Raw genomic sequence first — 24360 nt, 5'->3', positions numbered from 1 at the left:
TTTTATTTCACGGGGTCTAGAAAGCAGAGAGCAGAGATGGCTAGAGTTTTCTCCTTATACTCTTGAGACTAGGAGCAGGGACTTCTCTCTAGTGAACTGACACTGTGGATGGCATAGATGACTTTCAGTAAATGAGAATCTATCATGTGTGTTTCATCTCCAAGCCCCAGGCTGTTAGATCATGATGGTTTGCATCTGCAGACTTTTCTGTAAAAGGTATGGACTGGGACCAAAAGCACTTATCCTAATTCCTGCTTGACTCAGAACTTCACTGTGAAATGAGTCAAACTGAAATATTGTAGGATCTATGAAAATATACTCTGGTTCACATAAAATGGATCACTCAAAGATAACTACCTCTACTGCCTTCTTCTGAAATACATTTTCTGCCAATTGAGAAAGAAAATTCTAACTCCTAGAATTATGAGTCCATTGCTTGTATGATTTTATAAGTACTTGTGAAAACAATTTTAGAACAGGAAGGATTACACAGAGATGAAAAACATAAACATTGCAGACCAAGAGATGGACAGGCGAGAACACAGGCAAAGTGAAAGTTACCAATTTATTAATTATAAATAATAGGGGAAGAAACGAAGTTAATCTTTCATCCCTGATGTTAGAATTAGAGAAAATTACAGAGCACCTGTCGGAAAAACAGTTTTCAAAAGCAGTCCATATAGTAGAATAAGAAAAACAAGAGTATAGACATCTTTTTAAAAAAAAAAGAAGCAAAAAGTATGATAAATGGCATAAATTAAACATATCATTTTACAATGTAAACGAGTTACAATCCGTGGTTCAGGTGAAATATCTTCAGATTGGCTAAAAAACAAACCAAACAACTCCAAATCTCATATTGTGAAATAAACCTAAAATAAGGAAAATGAACTGTTAAAATAAAGGCAAAGATTTATCAGATGAACACAAACTAAAGGAAAGCAGGGACATTGATATTAAGAAACATACTTTCATTCATTTAATTATTATTCATGTATTTTCATTATTATGTACCTCGTATGTGCTGGCAATTTTCTAGGTGTCGGGGATATAACTGAGTAAAACAGAGCAAGTTCCAATTCTGATCACACTTGCTTTGTAGTGGAGGAGACATATTAAACAAATAGTTACTAATATAAAGTCAAATAATGGTAAACCCGAGAAAGGAGTTAGTGACTGAAGCAGCATTTTAAGGGAGTACTTCCCTGCAGAAGTGACATGTGTTAGGGATCTGAATGAAATGATGGAAAGTCATGTAGTGACTTGGGGACGCTTCGGTGATGCAGATGGGCGCTTCTCAAAGAATGGTCCATGGAACGTTTGTTTCCAGTTAGTGATAAGATGAGAGGATTGCCCCAGAATGCAAACCAATGACATCACGAAGCACACTGCTCACTGCACCTGACATTGTCCGCCTTTACTGCAAGGCTTTGCTGATGGAGTCAGCAGTGAGTTAACCTGCACTCTGGTTCATGCTTTTCATCTCACTGCACTTTAAGTAATCCTGGTACACAGAGGGAATGAGGTACGGAGGCCTGAAGCAAAAGCACGGTTAGCACATCAGGCAAAGCTAAATATTTTTTTGGCTTAAATATACTAAATAACTAAATAATTGTTCGACTTAATTAAGTCTTAATTACTTAAATAACCAATAAGACTGCTTTTGGAAATATCAACATCCAAAATCTGTAAAGATCTCTCTCCTGAACTCACAATTTATATCGATATCTAATTTTCAGCTAGATTCTCCAGGTTCGGGTTTCAGGACATGCCTCTGGGTTTCCAGACATTTCCCGGGGTCTCAGAAAGTTACTGTTGCTAGTTAGACCTATTTTGGGTACCAACACAGGGAAAATGAGACCAGGAGGGTCTGGCTTATGCAAATCTAGTGTCTGGGCATGCTCAGTAGAGAAGACTTATACAACCCTGGTTGCTGAATGACCTTCCACTAGGGATGCTAAAGAGCCCAGAATATTCTTGAATGTGTTCAGTACATGTGATAGAATTTGACCAGTGAACATGCTCCAGAAAGAGCAACCAAGCATGTGTAAGACTATGTGACATAACCGGGAACCACCCCCTTAATTGAACATTCATTAGTTAGTGAAACCATAAAAGCCCACTCACCTGACCCTTCACTGTCAACACTGTGTCCTGGTGCGTCTCTGTCTGCCATCAGCTCAGAGACTCGACTCTCAGACTCTCTTGCCACCTGTGCTCTGGGTCATTGAGACATAGATGTTAAAGGTGGTTCAGGAGGGGAAGTTAAAATATACAGTGCTTATTTCATTCTTGCTCTGCAACCAGTGTGACATCACTAGTGCGAAAACAGGGATGATTTCAGTTATCAATCATTTTCTACCCCCAAAGAAAGGTGGAATTAGTTCTGTTTTCTTCCATTTAAATAGCTTGCTCTGGGAATAGTCAGCCCTGTTTCCTAGGCCTTATTTGGCATCAAATCCCAGTATTCTGCAGGTCTTATTAAATACATAAATCTTGTGTTTTCTAAAACACTGTTTTATATGAACAAACCACCTCAAGTTCTTACTCTAATTTTATATGATGAGAACTTTGGGGAATACAAGGAATATTTTGGTCTTAGCTAGAAAATGCTAACATTTGAAGTGTGGACATAGTAGAAAGGCTTCAGAGAGCCTACACTCAGCTACCCAGGTAACGTCCAAGTGCCTTTATACTCTACAAGGTGCTTTTAAATATACCACGTCATTGAACTTTACAACAATTTGGCAAGAAAGAAATGATCATCTGCATTTTGCTGATAAGTAAGTAGAGCTGTTATCTATTTCTCAGTCACTCCCTGCCAGGCACCACGCTAAGCCCTCGCTTGATCTTTGCAACAATCTTATGATGTACATGCTATTCTTACCTGTGTGGTGCACACATGTAGAGCAAGGCTCAGAAAAATTCAGGAATTTGCCTAGGGTCAGGAAACTAGTAACTGGCCTAGTGGAAACTTGAACACATGTTTTTCTGTGATCTTCCAACTATTTTGGCCACACAATTTAAAAATTATCTATGTACTACTGTACTACCCTGCACATTAAAAACATATCCAAAACCACACTGAGATACCATCTCACCCCAGTTAGGATGGCTAATATCCAAAAGACCGTGAATGATAAATGCTGGTGAGGTTGCAGAGAAAAAGGAACTCTCATACACTGTTGGTGGGACTGCAAAATGGTGCAGCCTCTATGGAAAATGGTATGGAGGTTCCTCAAACAATTGCAGATAGATCTACCATATGGCCCAGCTATCCCACTGCTGGGAATATACCCAGAGGAATGGAAATCATCAAGTTGAAGGTATACCTGTTCTCCAATGTTCATTGCAGCACTCTTTACAATAGCCAAGAGTTGGAACCAGCCCAAATGTCCATCATCAGATGAGTGGATACGGAAAATGTGGTACATCTACACAATGGAATACTACTCAGCTATAAAAACGAATGAAATACTGCCATTTGCAACAACATGGATGGACCTTGAGAGAATTATATTAAGTGAAATGAGTCAGGCACAGAAAGAGAAATATCACATGTTCTCACTTATTTGTGGGAGCTAAAAATAAATATATAAATATACAAATAAATTGGGGGGGAGGGAAGAAGACACAATAATCACAATTCCTTGAAGTTGTTATGACAAGCGAACAGATATGAGGTTGTCTGGAGGGAGGGGGGAAACAGAGAGGGAAGGGAGGTTTCAGTAATGGGCCACAATAATCAACCACGTTGTATATTGATAAAATAAAATTAAATTTAAAAAAAACATATCCAAAAATATAAATGAAAAAAAGAAAAAAATGCAGATAGAAATCCAAATCATTTCTCCCACACTCTAATAGAATATCTTGCACATCCCATGAACTTAATCTTGACGAGTCCACTCTTTCAGGTGAGGACTCTCTATGGACCTCACAGATGAGGAACCCAAGCCCCTCGTGTCTGGGTAACTTGCCCATATCACACCATCGTTAACAGACCCAGTGAGATCTCCAACTCTCCTCTTTAACTCTGGGTCTTTCCCATTCCATCCCACTGCCTCCTGGTCAGCCTCTGACCACGACATTCAGTGTCCCACTCTCGGTTAGAAGCCCACAATCCCTGGGCATGGGATGAGATGGAGCTGGATGCCTAGTGGTGTTTTTTTCCCAGAGGAGAGTGTGAGCCCGAGCAAGCAACATGTCCTCAGTAAGTGTCCTTAGGGACTGCTGTACCAACACAGGGGAGGGAATGCAAATCCCAAAGGTCAAAACTCCAGAATGTCACTAAGAGGAGGAATTGCTTTACTGAGCTTCTCATTTCAGGGACACAAAACCTTTGCCTTATGAGTCATTTAAAGACTTCCCACCTCTAGCCACTTATTTTTTAAACAGTCCACTCTCAGCAACTATAATACATGGCAGAAAATAACAGAAATTACATGATCATTTCTTACATTTCGTCGGCCTCCAAGAGTAACCTGTCAAGGATGAGGAAGTCAGTACTGCTGCAAATCATTCTATTTGGTTTGGTCTCACTTATTCAACAGGCATGTACAAAGTTCCCGCCATATGCCAAGCATGATGCTGGGTGCTGGAAGGTAAAACAGTGAACAAAGACTAGGCTCCTGCCCTTCAGGGGCCTGTGTTCTGAGAAAGAAGAGGACGTGAGCTGCGTTACAACATGATATGCGATGTGTCCCAGAAGTGCCTGGGTGTTAACGGTATGGAAGTTCATAGAAAACACAGCATTTGTTGAACTCGCTGGGCTAGACGCTTCATACAAGGTAAAAACAAATCCCTGTGGCCAATCTGGAATAAGACTGGCATCTCTGGGTAGCTAGACTGGTGCCCTCTCCATTTGGCAGCACTGCCCTCTTGTAGGGAGTCATGACTGGATCACTTTAGAAAGAGGTGTCATGGGTCCTTCAGCGATGGGACCCTTCATCTAATAGCAATGACCTTGAGTAGATGCCCCCTTTGGCTTCAGCAAGAGCTCTCTGTGGGAGCTAGAGAGGACGCCCTAAGAGCTGGCCCACCTCCGTAGCCCAGAAAGGGAATTTTAATATTTATTTCTTTAGAGTATCCAACTCCAGTCATCTGCAATGCTTTCTTTATCACTGGCCCTTGGGAAAATGTTATTTGCCATGTTTTAGCTCATCCTACTGTTCTACCCTCTCCCAGAGTGACCCTGTCTAAAATAGCATCCCTCCCTCCCTTTATTTCTCTTTAAACTTTGCACCTGCTATGTGATACTTTATATGCCTCTGCTTGTGGCATGTGCACCGCACAGGATGTAGGTGTCTCAGCGGCAGGCCCTGGTCTGGGTCGTCTGCTGTTGAATCCCCAGCTTATAGAACTCTTCCTAACCCAGTAATTGTTGGTCGGTTGAATGAATGAGCGAGGAAACAGACAAACAGATGAATACCTTGCTCTGTGAATACTTTGCACAGCTGCTAATTTGATTCATTCTTATCAGGGAGGTGCTATTTAAGGAAACCAAAGATTGCCTTTCACAGACCAGAGTGCCTGCACTTGTGATCCTTCATTCACTGGAGGGCTTTTTTTGCAACTCCACAACACTGCAGAGGCCCTTTGCTAGAGTTGTCTAAGTGACTCTGAATTCATAAGATGACCGTCACGTGTTCCAGGTGTCAAAGCTCCCCAAGGGGAGGCGATTTTATCTGGACGACATTGTGTTCAGCACATGAGGGTCCCAGATTTCCCTGAGAGCCCCTCAGGAAAAAGTCTTCCTACCATTTTTTAAAGCAAGGACTCTTCTAGTCATGAAAAAAGATTCAAGTAACGGTGTGTATATGCAAGAGGGGATTGGCCAATATTGTAATAAAGTATACAGGGGAACCCAGGAATGGGCAGCCAGGCCTTAGGAAGACGGTGGCCTGGATCAAAGCAATCACAACCACAAAAAAAGGTGGATTTGCTCAGGTAGTCTCATGCAACATGCCTGTTTCCCTATCTTATCACTACCAGTTCTCTCTCAATTATAAGCTTTGATGCACAGATGCTGAGACAGACGTCTTCTGTCTGTCTTACAGCTTCTGCTCACTCGCCGTTCCTGTCACCACATCAGCTCATGACCCCTCCAGCCTCTCTCTACAGCAGAGCCTTTGTAAGAAAACATACAAATTAAAACTTAGAGGCTTAATTCTCCCTGTTGCAAATAAGAAAAGTGAATTCCCTCCCCTCCCTTTTCTTTGAGCATGTACCTTAGAAAACTTCTCATTGTAAGTACTTTCTCCTCTCTTCTCCATATGTACAAATGCATTTGAAGACTAGACAGGCCTTTCGTCTGTTTATGGCCCAGCAGTGTCTTTCTTCAAACATCAAGGGAGATAGTCCCTGTGTTCTGGGATCTGTAGGGGGGTAGGAACCTAGCCAGTGGGTGCCTTGCTCCATGTCACAAAACTACCTTCTGTCCTAGAAGCTTGAGAAGCTCATTTTTCCTTTGGAAAAGTCAATTAGCTAATACAGATGGCCATTCCCATCACCAGGCAAAGGTAGGATGAACTATGTGGGACAATTAGTGATATCAAGTTCTTCTACTTGAGGACTAGTTATTGTTTACCTTGAAAACATGGATGTGATGAATTGGAGCAGCTTGGCTGTTGCACGAGTCCATTTTCTATAGCTTAGAATACCTGTAGCTGGGCAATTTATAAGATAATGAAATGTATTTCTTACAGTTTTGGAGGCTGGCAAGTCCAAGGTCCAGGGAACATATCTGGTGAGGGCCTTCTTGTGAACTCTCTACAGAGTCCCATGGCAATGCAGGATATCATGTAGTGAGAACAGCCACCACTCCATACCCACGATAACCCATTATTCCATGAATGAATTAATCTACCCATGAGAGCATGGTCCTCACAATCCAATCACCTCTTCAAGGCCCCATCTTTCCACACTGCCATGTTGGGAGTCCGTCTTCCACGTGAGCTTCAGAGGGGACATTCAATCCATATTAACTACATGAGAGAGTGAGACGTCTTTCCGTCTTTGCAGTCTCTTAGTGGATTGCCTGTAGTACACATCACACTCTAGTTTAATGCTGTTAAATAAAATTCATGGGAGACCAATATTTTGGACTGAGCTCCTACACTAGGCCTCACAAGACCAAACCAAAATGGAGTCACTCATGTTAAGTGCCACATAATTAAACTGAAACTTTAGGAAAGCAGTAAAATCCCCAAACAGACAAATTTTTCCTGAAAATAGGAGATTCACAGAAACCCGTCAGAAAGGGTCCAGTCAACCTGAGCCACCTGTATAAGGAAGTCCCCTCTGCCTTAACCCTTAGGCAGAAAGTAATCTGAAGTATACTGATGTTAACCAATCTACCTTTTTTTTAATTATTCTGTTTCCTTATTCCTGTGCAACCTGTCTCACAAAAACCAACTGTTCTGCCATGCACAGTGGCACTCCCTGTAGCTTTAGATGGAATGCTGCCCAATTCATAAATTGCTAATAAAAGCCAATTAGATCTTTAAACTAAATTTGTTGAAATCAACTTTTTAAAACAATGCTTATTAAATAATAATAAAACCATTCCTTCTCTACTACCTTTGTGAAGAGGATTCCTGGTTTTAATTATATTTCACCAACACTTTTATCTCCTATGACTATCTACCTGACTTTCCTTTTTACATTCAAATTCTGTAGAGAAAGAATCTTATTGGACAGCTCTCCTTTTTGAGCAAGATCCTATGAACTGGTTGCCAGTGAGTGAAGTGCCCTCTCCTGGTCCAATCAGTGAGACCAGGGCTGAAGCAAGATCTTCTGTCCTACACATAGTGCTAAAGACTGCTCACTAGTAGGAACTGTGGTTGGGCGTTGACTCTCTCATATGACATTTTTGAACAAATTTGAGATAATAAGGAATGTAATGATGTTGGTTGGTTGGTCCTCATGTTGCTGAACAAAGTGGTCATAGAAACGGATGAGCTCAGGGATTTGAATTTCCAGCTCAATAAACATGAATGACCTAAGAGCTTCTAGGTGCACGCTGAACAAGAGCCTTATGTCCTATAGCCGCAGGGCTGAAATTGCTGAGAATAAAATGCAGAACCTCATCCTGTGATCGGCTGAATTACAACTCAAGTTGAACTCTCAGCCTTCCAGAGTATTGGCTATTAAAGTGGGGGCATTGATTGGGAAAGAATGGGATTGTGTAAGCCAGGATGGGGATGTGTGGGAAGGCCCTGATGAACCTGGGGACATTGAGCCCCTAATTTCTGATGAGTCTTCTTCCTACCCCCACCGGAATTGGCCTCCCCATCCCCAGTGGCCACAGCATCCCCTCACCGCTGGTAAAGCTCCTTCATCTGTCATCATCTCCATATAACTGCTCTCATTTTGAGAGACAGCTCTTGGCCTGATACTGGGCCCTGGTTCGTGCTAAATGCTTGACCATGTGACCCCAAGTTACCATGTGACCTGAGCTGCCCATCATAAGCTGGGTGTTATCTGACCACTAAGCCATGAAGTTGGGCACACACAGCAGCACTCTATCATCAGATGGAAGTGGGATGTTTGTGTTGGGCCTGAGCAGGATATGAAGGCACAAGTAGCTTACAGGAAGAAGTTGTCCTAATACCTATGGCCTGCAATCTTGCGACACTGTCTTCTCTGTCCCAGCCTGTATGTATGGCCTCATGGGGAGCTCCCTACAATCAGTTGACAAAGGAAGAGAAGATGTGGGCCTTTTCTCCCACAGGCAGGATTCACAGGTCCAGGAATCAAGGGATGAAAATGGGACTGCCATCCCTTTTGCTTCCCTGAGTGACTCATTAGCAAAATTTTTGTTTCTTATTCTTGCACCTTTACATCTGCTGGCCCACAGATCTTAGTTTTGAGGAAGGGATGCTTCCACCAGGAAACACAACGATGTGTTTTTATCAGATTGGAAGTTCAGGCTGCCGTCCAGCCACTTTGGGCTCCTTCTGCCTCTGAGTCAACAGGTAAAGAAAGAAGCTGTGATGTTGGCTGGGGTGATTGAGCCAGACCACCAAAGGGACTCGGACCACTGCTTCACAATGGAGGTGAGGAAGACTGTCTGCAGTATGGGAGATCGCTTAGGGCATCTCTTAGTATCACTACGCCCTGTGATTAAGGTTAATGGAAAAATACAACAACCCAATCTGAGGAGGACTACTAATGACCCAGACCATTCACATTAGGGTCACCCTTCCAGGTAAAGGATCATCACCAGCTGAGGAGCTTGCCGAAAGCAAAGGGAATGCAGAATATATAATAGAAGAAGACAGTCATAAATACCAGCTAAGAATAAGTAACCAGTTACAGAAACAAGGACTGTAATTGTTCTGAGTATTTTCTTCCTTATTTTGTTATGAATACATTTGTGTGTATATATACATGTTTTAAGTGAATGTCTTTGTTTTCTTTCTCCTATTATTCCTTTATCGTGTAACATAAGATCTATTGACTTTATATCAGTATTTAAGCATTGCTAATTTCACATCATAGTGCTTAATCTAGGAGATATCAGGAGAAAAGTGAAATATCACTCAAGGACTTTGCCTACTCCTCTGGGGAAGGGATTAGTGCATTTTCAGTTGTATGCAGGATAGTTGTATTATGTTAAGCAGAATCATGACCTTGTTATTGTCTTTATTTGGAGATTAAATATGCTTAAAGAAGATGTGTATGGTTGCCAAATTGATGAAGAACTGGGATGGTTAATTTTATGTGCCAACTTGACTGGACTCAGGGATACCCAAATGTCTGTTAAACATTATTTCTAGGTGTGCCTGTAAGGGTGTTTCCAGAAAAGATTAGTGTTTGAATCAGTAGACTGAGTAAAGAAGATTACCCTCACCAACGTAGGTGGGCATTGTACAATCCATTGAGGACCAAACTAGGACAAGAAGGCAGAAGAAGAATGAATTTTCTCTCTTTCCTGTGGAACCTGGGACATCCGTCTTCTCCTGCCCTCCAACATGGGTACTCGAGTTTGTGGGCTTTTGGACTCAGACTCAATTACACCACTGGCTTTCCTAGTTCCCAGCTAGCAGATCACAGATTGTGGGTCTCTCTCACTCTTTCTCTGTCAACATATGTATATTCTGTCTCTCTGAAAAGCCCAGACAGTATTTTAAGAATTTAAATAATATTGTTTCTTTAGCAGAAAATTCTGAGATTATTTTTCCTTTGGTGGCACAGATTCAGGGTATTTCAGCTCCACTGCACAGCTGTGACCACCAGCCTTTGTGAAATCTCCCTCTCCAGAGAAAACTCACGCGGTTTCATAAAATTACTTTTTTCTTCAGGATGGAGGTTTATTGGTTCTTTGCACAACGAGGAAATCATTCCTTTTGGACTATGGAGAGTCTTGATTCCCACTCCCAATTCGTTTTTTCTTCCTCTGTTGGAACTTTTAATCAGTACAGTTTGCCAGGAGTAAGGCAGTATATCCAGAAGGTGGAATGCCTCCAGGCATTGGAGACAGCCATTTCCTAGGGAGCATATAATTTCTTACTTCATCCTATAAAGTAAAATTGTGGAGAAATGGAAACAAACACATATTCAGACTTACTTTGTTCCCCGGTCCTGTGTGAGGTCTTTCTTGTGGAATGCTTTATTAAATACCAGCAACAGCCTTATGGCGTAGATGCCGTTTCTAAAAGGCTACCTGACGCCCAAAGAGATTGGATAAGGCCGGCCCGTGGCTCACTCGGGAGAGTGTGGTGCTGATAACACCAAGGCCACGGGTTCGGATCCCACATAGGGATGGCCGGTTAGCTCACTGGCTGAGCATGGTGCTGCCAAAGAGATTGGATAATTTGCCCAAGGGATACACTTTGTGAAGTGGTGGGACTTCGATGTGAATTCAGCTCTCTCTCCAAGTGTTTGGACTTCGCATTATAGTTGGTTGCTATTTATTAGCTTCTAATTAGGCCTTGGCTAAAAGCAAGGCTGAAATTATGCAAAATGAATAAGATGAATACGGTTGAACCACTCCCTTGCCATCTACAGGGGGAGATAAAAAGTTTTACCAAGCCCCTTTCCCTATGCAGTACAAGCCATTCAGCTCTAGTTTTGTTCCTGTAATGGAGATGCTATTTTTAAAAATTCCTCTGGATGTGTTTTCCATCTTATTAATGCAATTTTCTTTTTGTTTTTTTCTCTTTCTTTCTTTCTTTTTTTTCCTGGGTAGCCTTTTCTATCATTAGAGCACATCCGTGAGATTTATTACCCCCGGTGAAAGGTGAGCAGGTGTAACCCAAGTCCATAGGGTAGGAGAGAAGGCAATGACCGGGAATGTTCCTCTTACACATGAAGGCATCTGCCAGGGAGAGAAAGAGATTTAGAGGAGATGGTCCAAGGGCCAGAATGTTACCTGGATCCCTCAGCAACACAGAATGTCCAGCCCTGAGGAGCAATACACCAAGCTGAGGAGGGCAGGAGCCAGAGAGAAGGAGCAGCGAGCCTCTGCCAATGCTGAGAGATCCCATAAATTCCCCTATGAACTCACATCCCTGGGGAAAGATGGAGAAGGCAGATACTTTGTAGAAAAGAAAGACCACGCATAGGAAATTGAACTTTAGATTGTTAGATATGAAATATTTTTCTACCAGAGAAAAAAAAGTTACCTTATCCTGGAAAATTGCAGGGTTTTGCCAGCTGCCATCCGTGAAGATGGGGTCTTCAGATTAGGATGAAAGAAGTTCCAGGAAAAGGAAAAGTCTACATTTGTAGCACATTCTTCATTTGAAGTGTATTGGTTTTGGACAATGCTGTGCTTCCAAAACTTATTCTTTTGGATTATTGATAATGGCTCCTATCAAAATACAAAGAGATTACCTGGGAAGTATTAAATGTCAAGCCATGGTAAGCATCAACACCATGGCATGAACTAGGTTATTGTGGCTCATCTCAAGGACCTAAAGAGACCTGCAATGACCCAGAAGAGACTGATACAATGGGGCCATGGTCCACCAGGTAAGTCCCTGCTGAACACAGGCCCAGGAAGGATCCTGTTCTGCAGAAACCTAAGTCAAGGGCCAAAAAATGGACACACAGGCCTTAGACACTTGGGAAAGGCTCAAGAGGGAACATGCAAAGGTGGGCCAGGGAGTGTAGTTGGGGGACACCTGCAAGAAAACTTCTCCTTAGCTCAGCACAGTGCTGTGGAAGTGTTTGGGCTTTGGCCCCAGAGAGATCTGAGGTTACACCCTGCCTGGCCACTTACTCTCTGGGGCCTTTGGACAAATTCATCTGAATAGGGGGAAAATATTGCCTGAGGGTGCTGTAAAGATTAAATTAAAGCATGTTAGTCAAATGCCCAATGCTGTGGCTGTCACATGGTTGTTACTGTGCCTGTAATTGTAGATTTGAAAGTCTGAAAGCAAGGGCCACACTAATTTGCTCTGGACGTTTCCCTGAGGAGATGGCCAATAAGAAGGGTCAGGAAATGAACGATAGTCTCTGTGTCATGGGTGGCCCAGAAGCATGTGGTGATGTGCTCAGTCTGAATATTTCTTCATGAAGGTTCTGAGTCACTCTGGGCGCACAGTGACAGCCCTGTGTAAGCAACTTCTGTTAGCAGACTCGGTGGTCTAGAAAACCGAACAACAATTACAACAGCCCCTTTCCAAACAAAATTAAAAATCCTTAAACCTCATTCTATTTTGGACTTATTAGCTTTGTACCTTTCTGTGAGGATGATTTGATTTGGGGCTCTCCCAATTGATTTAACTATAGCTTTACCAGTCTGTCCTACTTACTAAGTTACAACGAAGAACTTTTTAAGCATCAACCCAGGGAATCCATTTGGAATCCATCTAGAAGTCCTGGTAACACTAACTGGAAATGAAGTGGGTGAATGCTTCCTTCCTGAGGCTACATGTCTTAGTCCACTTGGGCTGCTGAAACAAAATACCTGAAACTGTGTGAATTATAAAGATCAGAAATTTGTTTCACATAGTTCTGGAGGCTGGGAAGTCCAAGACGAAGGTGCTGGCATTCGGTTCTGGGCAGGGCTGCTCTCTGCTACAAGATGACGCCTTGTTGCTGCAGCTCCTACGGCAGAAAGTGGAAGGGCAAAAGGGGCCTAAGCCGGCTCCCTGCGTTCCTTTATGAGGCACCGATCCACTCACGAGGGTGGAGCTTTCATGACTTAATTACTTTCCAAAAGGCCATACCTCTTAATACTACCACAAGAGGAATTAAAGCTTAACATAAATTCTGGAGGAGATAGACATTATTAGAGCTTATCCATGTGGACAGCACTGTACCCTCCTGAGCAGCACGTGGGCCCGCTTAAATCACATTTGGGGTGGTGAAAGAATGCTGTGCTAGATATAGGGAGCAGAGACTTGAAGTAGCCCTGGGCAGCGAGCCTGTGGGCACCAGGGACCCCTCCTTTGAAACCATTCTGCCCTCAAGGCTCTGGCATTCTGGGCCTGTGATGGATGAGGTAGCCATGAAGATCTGAGAAATGCCTTCGGGGTCATTCTTCCGTTGCCTTGATGAACAGCATGTGGCTTCTTTCTATTCATAGCAATCTCCTTATCAAATGGTTGCTTGGATATACTCTTCATATTCTGTCCCAAACATGCTTTCTCATTTTTTACATGGACAGGCTAGGAATTTTCCAAATCTTTAAGTTCTGCTTCCCTTTTTATTAGAAATTCTGTCTTTTAATTCATTTCACTCTTCTTGCATTTTTAAGCAAGCTGTCAAGAGAAACTATGCAGCACCCTGACTGCTTTGTTTGGAGATTTCTTCTGCCAAATATCCTTGTTCATTGCTCTTAAGTTCTGCCTTCCACAGAGTACTAGGACGTGGACACAATTAAGCCAAGTTCTTTGCCCCTTTATAAGAAGGAGGATCTTTCCTCCAGTTTCTAATTAGATAGTTCTCATTTCATCTCACCAGAACTGCCTTGACTGTTCATATTTCTATTAACATTCTGATTATGATCACTTAGATAATATCTAAAAACATTTAGACTCTCTCTATAGCTCTCTTCTTCTGAGCCTGCACTAGGATTGCCCTTGACACTCCATTCACAACAATTTAGGCTTTTTCCAGCATGCACCTTCATACTCTTCCCGCCTTTTCCCATTACCCAGTTCCAAAGCTGCTTCCACACTTTTCGGTGTTTGTTACAGTAACATCCCACTTCAGGTGCCAGTTTCTCCCTTAGTCACACATTCAAACTACAGAACTGTGGTTTACTCTCCTATCAGGACACTTTGGGCCATCCACTTTTATTTCCTTTTTAGAAGTGGAAGAAGTTGGGAAGCATATAGATCACAATGGTAATAGAGAGCTTGGAGTCTATGAGAACGGGAGATCTAGATTTTTTTCTATGTGTACGTAGCCCATCTATCTCTGGCTCTCCTTGCATTTACATTTGCTGTTGATGTTTCTTCTTAATTGTCACATAGTTGATTGTACATATCTGTGGGGTACAGAATTGAATGTCATTACTTGTGTGCAATATGTGATGCTCAAATCTGCATAATTAGTATATTCAACCCTATACACCGTAATCGTCTTTTGTGGAAATTTTCTGTGGTGTAGAGGGGCTCCACAGCTCCTGTTCCCTCAACCTTCCTCCTACCATCTTCTTTCTCTCTCTCCCTTAGTCTGCTGGGTACTTGCCTGAATATTAGTTTTCCTGACTCCAAAGATGCTATGTTCAGGTAGTTCCTGAAAGCCTAAGAATTTTCTGTAAGGGGTTATTTGGAATGCAGGGCTTCTTGTTGCAATATGTATCTTTCATGACAATACAAGAACAGCTGGATGAATCCGATCTGTGTCCTTCTTGATGCCCTTTCAATCTTAGCCTCCAAGTCCTATACGGAGCTTCAGATTTGTAAGAAGGGTTCAAGCAATAGTTATTTCCATGTTTCAGTTTAGAAAAGTGTTTCCCAATTTTCAGAGTAGGGAATACACCTCTAAATTTTCAAATATGCCCTTAAAGTCACCTGTCATCTAAACTATGTCCTCAAGCATAATATGTATTGTATTTTGTATAAATATTTCTTCCTCACCTCTATGGGTCAGTCCTTGCCCTAAACTATGGAGGGAATAGAATAAAACATAGCGTATACTCTCAAGCTCACATTTTAGTGAAACAAAAATATACGCATATGTATAAAAAACACAGAACTAGTAAATAAAACACAGTAATGTTAAGTGAAGCACTAAAACTAGTCTGGTAAGTGGAGGAGTGGGATGGTTAGGAAAATTTTCTTGGAAAAGGCAATACCTAAGCTAAGTCTCAGAGGAGTTCACCTGGCTGGGTACAGTAGATAAGGGTCAGTAACTGCCATAATGAACAAATCCTCAAATTTCAGTGGTCAACATAGCAAAAGTTTATTTCTTGTTCACACTAGAGTTCAATGCAGGTGTTCTTGTTGGCTAAGGCAGTGGGGCGGGGAGGGCGGGTCCTTCTCCTGAAGTCACTGGGCAATCAAGGCTAACAGAGCCTCTTCCATCTTCAACATACAACCTCTGATGTTTCATCAACATCCAGAAGGGAGAAAAGACAGGGTGTAGAAGGTACAGCGATATCTTAGTCACTGGAACATGCACCACTTCTGTGAGTACCATATTGGTGAGACTAACCACATGGCCTGACCATGAGGTCAGAGACCCGCATTTTGTTAACTGCTGTGTTTCCCCCACAAGGAGCAGTCCCTAACACGTACTAAGGGCACAGCAAGTTCTTGTTGAATTTACATGTGATCGAATGAATCTTTGTACTGTTAGCATCGCCTTCAGCATGCAGTGCCCTCCAGTAAATGTTTGTAGAAATAAAATGCAGCTTTGCATCCTTTTCCCTATGCTAAAATTGTCAACTCATAGTGAAAAACCTAGGACCTAAGAATATACAGACTTCTTAGTCATGAACCTAAGGGCTGTAACCGGTTGGAAAAATTCTAGAAAAACTTGTCTGTTAGGCACCAGTGGGGAACTGTAGCCCTAAAGTCAGACTCTGCTAACTGTAGAGTTCTTTCCTCTCTCCCCCGTCCTGTCCTTCCCGCCTTTCCTTTCTTCCATTTCTGCAGGTATGAACGTATTCCATAGTGCTGCTGTCCTGTATGTTTGGGGGAATACTGAGGTCTATTAGACACAGCTTTTCCTCTACAAAAAGGCCAGACACACAACCAACAGCACAAACACAAGGCAAATGGCAAGAAGCAGCACATTAGAGTCATAGATAAGACACTCCGACCCCCTTGCCAGTTCTGCAGGGCTGAAGAGGGGATGTCTCTAAAATTCCTCCCAAATCAGCTTGACCTTTCCCCATATGGAGTCCCTGGTACACCTAATGTTCAGGTGCCACCTTCCACTGCCTAGTTCCAGTGAGAGGAAAGTGGCAGAAAGATGACTGGGTGGAAGCCCTCTACTGGCAAAGCCATACTTTTCATGTCAAACATCTTATGCCTCCCAAGGGACCCGTCTTGTCATACATGCATATCTGAACACCATTCTTCCCATGGAGAATCTCCTTGGTTGTCAGGCCAAAGGATTAGAATTACACATGTTAGAAGGACAATTTTCACCTCCTTCTTAAAGAAGTAAATTAATTATGTCGCATATAAATAACTGGTCTCACAGGTGCAGCTGAGTTTGGAAAACATCGTAACCAGCAGGGGTTAGTGATATTTTTATGTGATCAGGAGAACAGGCTTAAACAAACATCGTCTCCCAGTGAGACATTCAGCACATCAAGTCAAAAAGTTCCAAGGGCTCAAGAATCGTGTATCAAATGGCTCATGAAATTCTTCAGTAGCTTGAGAAATATGATACATTTGTAGTTCTGGGGATTCATGCTCTGTTGCAGGTATTACAGGGCTCATTGGTGGTGCCCAGTGGTAGCAAGTTAATGTCATGTTAATGTCATTAGAAGAATAAAAAGATTTCCACCACATTTCTTTTTCATGAATAAAGGCAGTTACATTATTAGTAAGTCAGTAAGGACATAAAATATGTCTAGCGGGGATATTAGGCGAGTGGCTGTTTATGTTTTCAATTTCAAAGAAAGGCAGAAAGAACATGGAATACCTTTAATTCTGGTCATATAACTCTAGGAAAATCAAAACCCCACCTCCATCGTCTTGTAAATGTAGAAACAGCCCACACTCATGTGTTTGCTATCTAATTTTGTTTTCCCTTTATAGCTAGCACTTAATGATTAGCTAAGACTGTATCAAAAGCAGCTGTCCATCATGCTTGAAGACCCTACATCCTGTCTTGCCCAATACGTCTCTCAAAGCAGGAAACCACTGTCCACCACATTTTAAGGCTCTATGTCCTGTCTCCCCGATACAGGGTCCTATATAAACCCCAGCCCTCAGTCAATTGTGGAGGCAGTTGGGACTTTACCCCCTGTCTCCTGGTCCATGTCTTCTGAATTAAAAAGTTTTTCCTTTAAGTTCTGTCTGGTGGGTGGCAAGCACATGGACCATTTCTTCTACATTTGTGTATGTTTGAATAGTCTCATAATAAAATGTTTTTCAGATGTCAACATTAACATAAAGTTAATAAAACATAAGCCAAAGTATTCACACTTCTGGTTTCTAGGGTGTAACTATCTCTCTTTAAAGAGACACAATGTCAGTCTTCAAGTGTCTCATTACATAAGTCCATCATGAATTAATTGTAGTCAATTAAATTTCACAAATTTTGATTGAGCATGAACTGTACAGGGTTTTGTTTTGATGCTTCTCACATTTTTTTCTCCTCCAGTTCCCAATTGGCTGATGCATATATTCATGTCCTTGTTTTTAAACTTAATGGTTTTTGTTTCTTTTGATTGAACTTTTATTATCGTCAATGGTATAAATTTAGGAACATTTTATCTCTCTCTCTAGATTATCTACCCTTCCCATATTTTGTCTGTAAATAATAGAAGTTAGTTTATAAATAATGGAATTTTTACCCTACAATTCAAAACATCTAATTGCTAAAGTTAAATATTTTGCTATGCGGTGAGATCATTGGGTTTTAGAAAAAGTCATTAGCCCCTCAGGTGATAGGCACCAGAGGTGTTAATTCGATGAATGCTATGCTCTGGGTGGCAACCAGGTCTCACTTTATAAAGCTGATTTACTCCAACTAGATATGACATGGTGAATTCCACCCATCGAAGGGCACTCATCAAAGGGCGATATAACTGGCAGTCACTGAAGTAGCCAGTTATAATTTTAGCTTCACCTCAAAAGGAATACAGAAAATGACTGTATTCATTTACAGTGTTTTGCATTACTTGCTTCCCATGAAAATAGAATCATCTATAATTGGACATTTGAGATATTGCATGTACAGACCTCATAAAGATATTTACTTGGGGGAAGCTATTAGAGCCAAAGGAATACCGACTTCTTTCTCTTGATAGTCCCTATCAGGTACCAGAGAGTAGAATTCTAGAATTTGGGAACAATGTCAGGGAAGTCAACATAAATTAAACATTTTAACTCCTTTTAACCAAACATAAAAGATAAGATTATGAAAGCTTTCAAAAGCTCATCAAAGGCATGGGAGAATCTCTGAAACATTTATCAAAAAACTCAGGTGTTTCTGAAATCCCCACCCCTATGAGATGCCTCTCCAAGAGCAGGGGTTTAGTAAGAATGCATTGAACTGAATGTTGATTTTTTTTCAGCACGAACAGGGGCTAATGTACAATAAACATAAGCCTATTAATGATGTTATGACTCAAGTAATAACAATATATAAGTATTGTGGGATGTATAATCAAGTACAAAGACAGGTAAAGAGTTATTATTTGTGTGTATGTGTGTGTATGTGTGTCTGTGTGTGTGCATACATATATAGTGACTAAGAAAAAAAGACACCATCTCTGAGAGATATGAGTATTTCTGTTACTAGAAAAGTAGACTACAGAGTAAAGTAGGAAAAAAATAGCCAGGTTACACATGACCTAGACCAAATGTCTTACAAGACTCTCTTAACCTCTTTGCTCTGTTTCAACAAATAACCATCCGATTTTTTAAATCTGTATGGAAAAATGGAAAAACCTGGAAGATACCAGGCAGCAGACACAAGCACATTGGTCATTGAGAAGATTGCTTCCATTGGAAATTAAAATTAAAATTCTGTTTTGTAGATCAGTGTTTATTCTCAATTTAGCTGGCATCAGTTGTGTGACCTTGAGAAAAATCAATTCACTTCTCTGTAGAGAAAATCAATTTCTCCACTCGTACAGTTACAGCATGAGATTAGGCCAGCATCTCCTCAACTGCCTCCTTCAGAATGAAAGTCTGAGTAAAGTGCTCAGTCTACTAGAACAGTTGGATAGCCACATGCAAAAAAAAAAAAAGAATCTAGACACAGACACCGACTTTACACCTTTCACACAAGTTAACTAGAACAGATCATAGACCTAAATGTAAAACACAAAGTAATAATACCCCTAGAAGATAGCACCGGAGAAAATCTAGGTGACCTTGGCTTTGGCAATGACTTTTCAGATAAAATACCAAAAGCATGATTCATGAAGGAAAAAATTGATGTTAGATTTCATTAAAATTAAAAACTTCTACCCTATGAAAGACCTGTTCAGGGAATGAAACAAGCAACAAATTGGGAGAAAACTTTTGCAAAATACATAGCCAATAAAGGAATAGTATCCAAAATATACAAGTAACTCTTAAAACTCAACAATAAGGGGCCGAGCCCGTGGCGCACTTGGTAGAGTGCTGCGCTGGGAGCGCAGCGACGCTCCCGCCGCGGGTTCGGATCCTATATAGGACTGACCGTTGCACTCACTGGCTGAGTGCCGGTCACGAAAAAACGACAAAAAAAAAAAACAAAACAACAACAAAAAAAAAACTCAACAATAAGAAAACAAACCAACCAACTAGGAAATGGGCAAAAGATCTGAACAGACACTTCACCAAGGAAGATATACAAATGGCAAATAAGCTGATGAAAAGATGTTCAACCTCACATGCTATTAGAGAATCGCAAATTAAGTTTCTTTTTTTTCCCCCAAAGATCTCAGTTGGCTTTGTTGAGATTCTAGAATCAGGCAGCACGTTATTCCATAAAGTCAAATGAGTGTTCCCTGAAAATTAAAAGCTTCTGAGCCTGAACACTGAGAGTCAGACTAGGCTGCCGTGGCTCCCGGAGAGGATGCTGGTGCCCCGCAAGCCCCATTCTCAGCTCGCTGCCTGGTGCCTGGTTTTACCACCTCTACTAGCAGCAAGTTCATCATTTTGTAAGTGCCTTTAAGGGAATTTAACCGGTCAGCTACTTATTAAAATACAAAAGATATTATATTTGTATCTCAGATTAAGAAAACCATTAGCAGTCCACACATGGCATTGGTTTTATTGAGAGGATTTCTCAATCTGAATCGCTCCTGATGGGGAAGTTGAGAGGTCACAAGCACGAGAGGTGGGAGAACCCCGCACATCTCGAGGGCGTTCACTCCATCAACACTCACGCACTGACTCGCTGCTCATTGTTCATTGTGGCCAGGGAAACAGAGGAGCATCGGCTCAAACTTACTCAAATTAAAACATATATATTTTTCTTCACTTTAATTTTCCTTCGGGCTTCAGAGTATGAAGTAATAATCCCTCTGATCTGAAGAGAAGTGATATTCCCCAGTCCTGCCTCTTTTTCCAATTTTCCCGAGCTGACAGCCTTCTTTAGAAATGGCAGAGGAGTATCAGTAAAGACACAAGTCCACAGACTGTCAGAGAAGGGCCTGGCTTGGCCACAGGGACAGCTGTCCATTCTGTGCAGGACTTTCTACAGGATCTGGGTCACCCACTTCCAGAAGCAGCTTATGCATCCTGCCCTCTCAGTCCAGCTGTAGAGCATGGCCACTCAGCCACCTGCAGTGACCTTCAGTGAGTCCATCTTCCCTCTAGCCATTTGCAAACTTCTTGTGCTTGATCCCTTTACCCCTCTAATCCTTTGACTTAGCACTTGGCTTCTGACGGCAGGCTCAGGCTGTTTCTTCTTTGGTCAGGTTTCCATGTGTATCAGTCCATTTTGTGTTGGTATAACAGAATACCTGAGACTGGGTAATTTATAAAGATCAGAGGTTTATTTGCTTATGATTCTGGGACAGCTGCATCTGGCACAGGCCTCAGGCTGCTTCTGCTCGTGACGGAAAGCAGCAGGCAGCTGGCGGGTACAGGCAAATCACATGGTGAGAGGAAGCAAGAGAGAGAGAGAGGAGGTGCCAGGGTCTTTGAAACAACCAGCTCTCATGGGAACTAATAGAGCGGAACTGACTCAGGACCTCCACCCCCCAGGGAGAGCATTAATCCATTCATGAGGGATCTGCCCCCATGACTCAAACAGCTTCCAACACTGTCACATTGGGGATCAGATTTCTGCATGAGTTTTGGAGGGGACAGTACATCCAAACTCTATCACCATGGCTCTGACCACCCAGCACGCTCCATGACTATCTTGCCCATGCTGGTTCTCTGACTTAATCCACCATGGTCACGGATGACAGTCATTCTTGTTAACCATCCTCATTCTCAAGTATTCTCAATGGTCAGGCCCTTTAGTGAAGAAAAGACTTGATATCTGTCTCTTCACCTTTCCCCCAGTCTCCTGCACAATTTCCTGTATAGAGAGGTTTGGAAACTCACTTTGGATCTCTGCAAGAGTCTTCCACATCCTTTCTGGCCCCTACCATGTGGGGCCTGATGAAGAGTAAGAGAAAGAAAAAATGGGGAAACTGGCATTTACCACGTGCCTGTTGCACCAGGAACTGTGTTAGTTGCTCATTGAATATAATGCTTATTGACTACCTCTGCCATTTCACAAAGGACATGGCTGAAGCTCACAGAAATTTATTTAACTTTTTCATGGCTAGTAAGAGGCAGAACCACAGTTTGAACATAGCTGTAGATGCTTCCCAAGCCTGTTTCCTTCCTCTCTATCTCAGTATCTCACTCGAATATCTAATTCGAATATGTATACATATAGCCCAAAGTCTAGAGAATCAGATATAATTCAATTTTGTGTTTCCCATTATTTTTCTGATAACATTTTTTGAACAATAACGACTATTTAACTAGTTCTTACCTTTCTTCATTCATTCATTCAACAAATATTTATTAATTACTAACTAAATGTCAGGCACTATTCTAAGGGTTTGGAATACATCAATGGAAAAGAAATGACACAAATCCCTGCTCTTGTAAAGTTCACATTCTAGTGGGTGAGGGATAAAAAACAAGCAATAAACACAATAATGAATAAGTAAATTGTACAGTATATTGAAAGGTGATAAATGAACCGGAGAAAAAAATAGAGGAGAGGAAAGGGAATTTGCATTGGGTGTGGATTGGGGGGTGATTCTATTTTAAAGCAGAGTGGTGATTGAGAAAATGATCTTTGAAGGAAAAGTTGGAGGCAAAAGGGCAGTTGGCTGGTGGGAGGCTTTCCTAGGACACCGGTGTGACCAGAGAGGAGTGAGCTGGGTGCTGGGGGCAGGGAAGGGGGACACAGGTGCATGAAGGCTATTGTAAGGGCTTTTTCTTCTGCTTTGCTGAAAAGGGAGCTGCCGTTGAGTGTGCTTCAGCGAAAGAGTGGTTGACTGAGATTTAAAAGATTGCTGTGCTGAGAGTAGACTGAGATAAACATCTAATTTATGGCTGTGCATTCACCATATCACATTAGGTTAAGGTTAGATTGGATTTAACCAGATCAAAATCGTGGCGATAGTTTATTATGCCGAGATGGGCCTTGAGAAGAGCTGGCTGGAAGTTAAGCCTACACTTTACATAGTGACGATGTAGGAGCAATTAGAAAAGGAAAGAATGGCCTCTGATTTGGAAGTCGCAATTTATAATCTCAGCCTTACTCTCAAGTTCTTTTGGAACGTACATCTCTTTTTTCTCTGTCTTGTGGAAAGATTTCAGTTTGAGAAATGGAATTTTCCCTCAAAGAGCCCCGGGTTTTAGTTTAAAATAAAACGTTAAATTTCAATGTAAGTGACCCCACCCACCCCCCAAAAAAGAGAGAGAGACTTTGCGCTTAATTCATATTTTCTGAGCATGTGCCACCAGTTACGTGACAATCTTCTAAGACCTGTGGATCGATTCTCTTGTATTCCCTGTTTTCCTTCTCTTTTTGTCTACCTAGTTTCACTTAAAGAATCCAAGACAGGATGAATAGAATAGTTTTCCAAATAAAACTGAGAATCTTCTCTCTTGTCCTCTTTTGATTGTACCAGTTTTCCTTCTCCCAATTTAGGATTTACAAAGTGAAACAGGAGATGTTCCTACTCTCAAATAGCCACATACGTTGCTTTGGTGCAATAACCGATCATTCATTTTACTGAAAGATTCAAACTGATTACTTTAAGAGGTAAGATCCTCTTAATCATTTAAAAAATATCATCTAATCCATTAAATATTCACAGTTGATATGCTCCTTTTCTGGGATTCAAGTATTCTTTGGAGAGAGGTATAGTTGTACCTGGGCTGGAGTATTAACTGCTATTAGCTTCACGAAATGAACGGATTACAGCTTGGATCTGGGGATTCCATGACGATAAAAACCTGCATTACAGAAACCAAAGGCAGTTCATTGTATCAAAGAGAGGGGCGGAAGGATAAATGCATCCTGTCATTCCTCAAGGACACACAGCAGTCATTTTTCAAGAAGAAAAAGGGGCTGTGCTTTTCCACTTCCTCCTGCAAAAGTGACAGCTTGTAGGTAATACTGCTTTTTAAAAAGGCCTTTTCTCTTTTCTGTGATTGTGTTCATTTTTGTGTATAAACATTATCTGTGTATTTATATCTATATGGACACATAGGTAAACACACTTGTATATTTTACTATGTAATATATAGTTATGACTATTTATGTCTATTATCTATCTATATTTTTTTGTATATATATATATATATATACACACACACACCACACACACACTATACCACATACACAGCATACACACAACCCACAGACACCACACACACACACACACACGTACCACACACACACATACACCACACACACACACACACACACCACACGCACACCCTTGTCTTAGAGTTTATCTTCTACTGAGGGACAACAGCTAACTATATGATCCAATCACCTGAGCTAGATTCAGATGAGTCAGCAGGTGAGCACACGTCTAGACATCCAGGTATACCCTTTACCTGAACGCCTAGCAGCAACAATCCTGAAACAATTTAATCCCTAGCGTCTAAGAAGTAGGAGCCTCCCCTCACTTACATGTTTTTACCTCATTTCGAGGGAAACGAGCCTGCCTAGCCCCTCCTCTGAAAGATCCTCAGGCAGACCCAGGCATCTGGGCCAGTGCCCTCAGGTGCGTGTCACTTCAGCAAGCTC

Source organism: Cynocephalus volans, chromosome 18 (genome assembly GCF_027409185.1).
Source record: "Cynocephalus volans isolate mCynVol1 chromosome 18, mCynVol1.pri, whole genome shotgun sequence".
NCBI lineage: Eukaryota > Metazoa > Chordata > Mammalia > Dermoptera > Cynocephalidae > Cynocephalus > Cynocephalus volans.
This window is presented reverse-complemented; position numbering follows the sequence as displayed.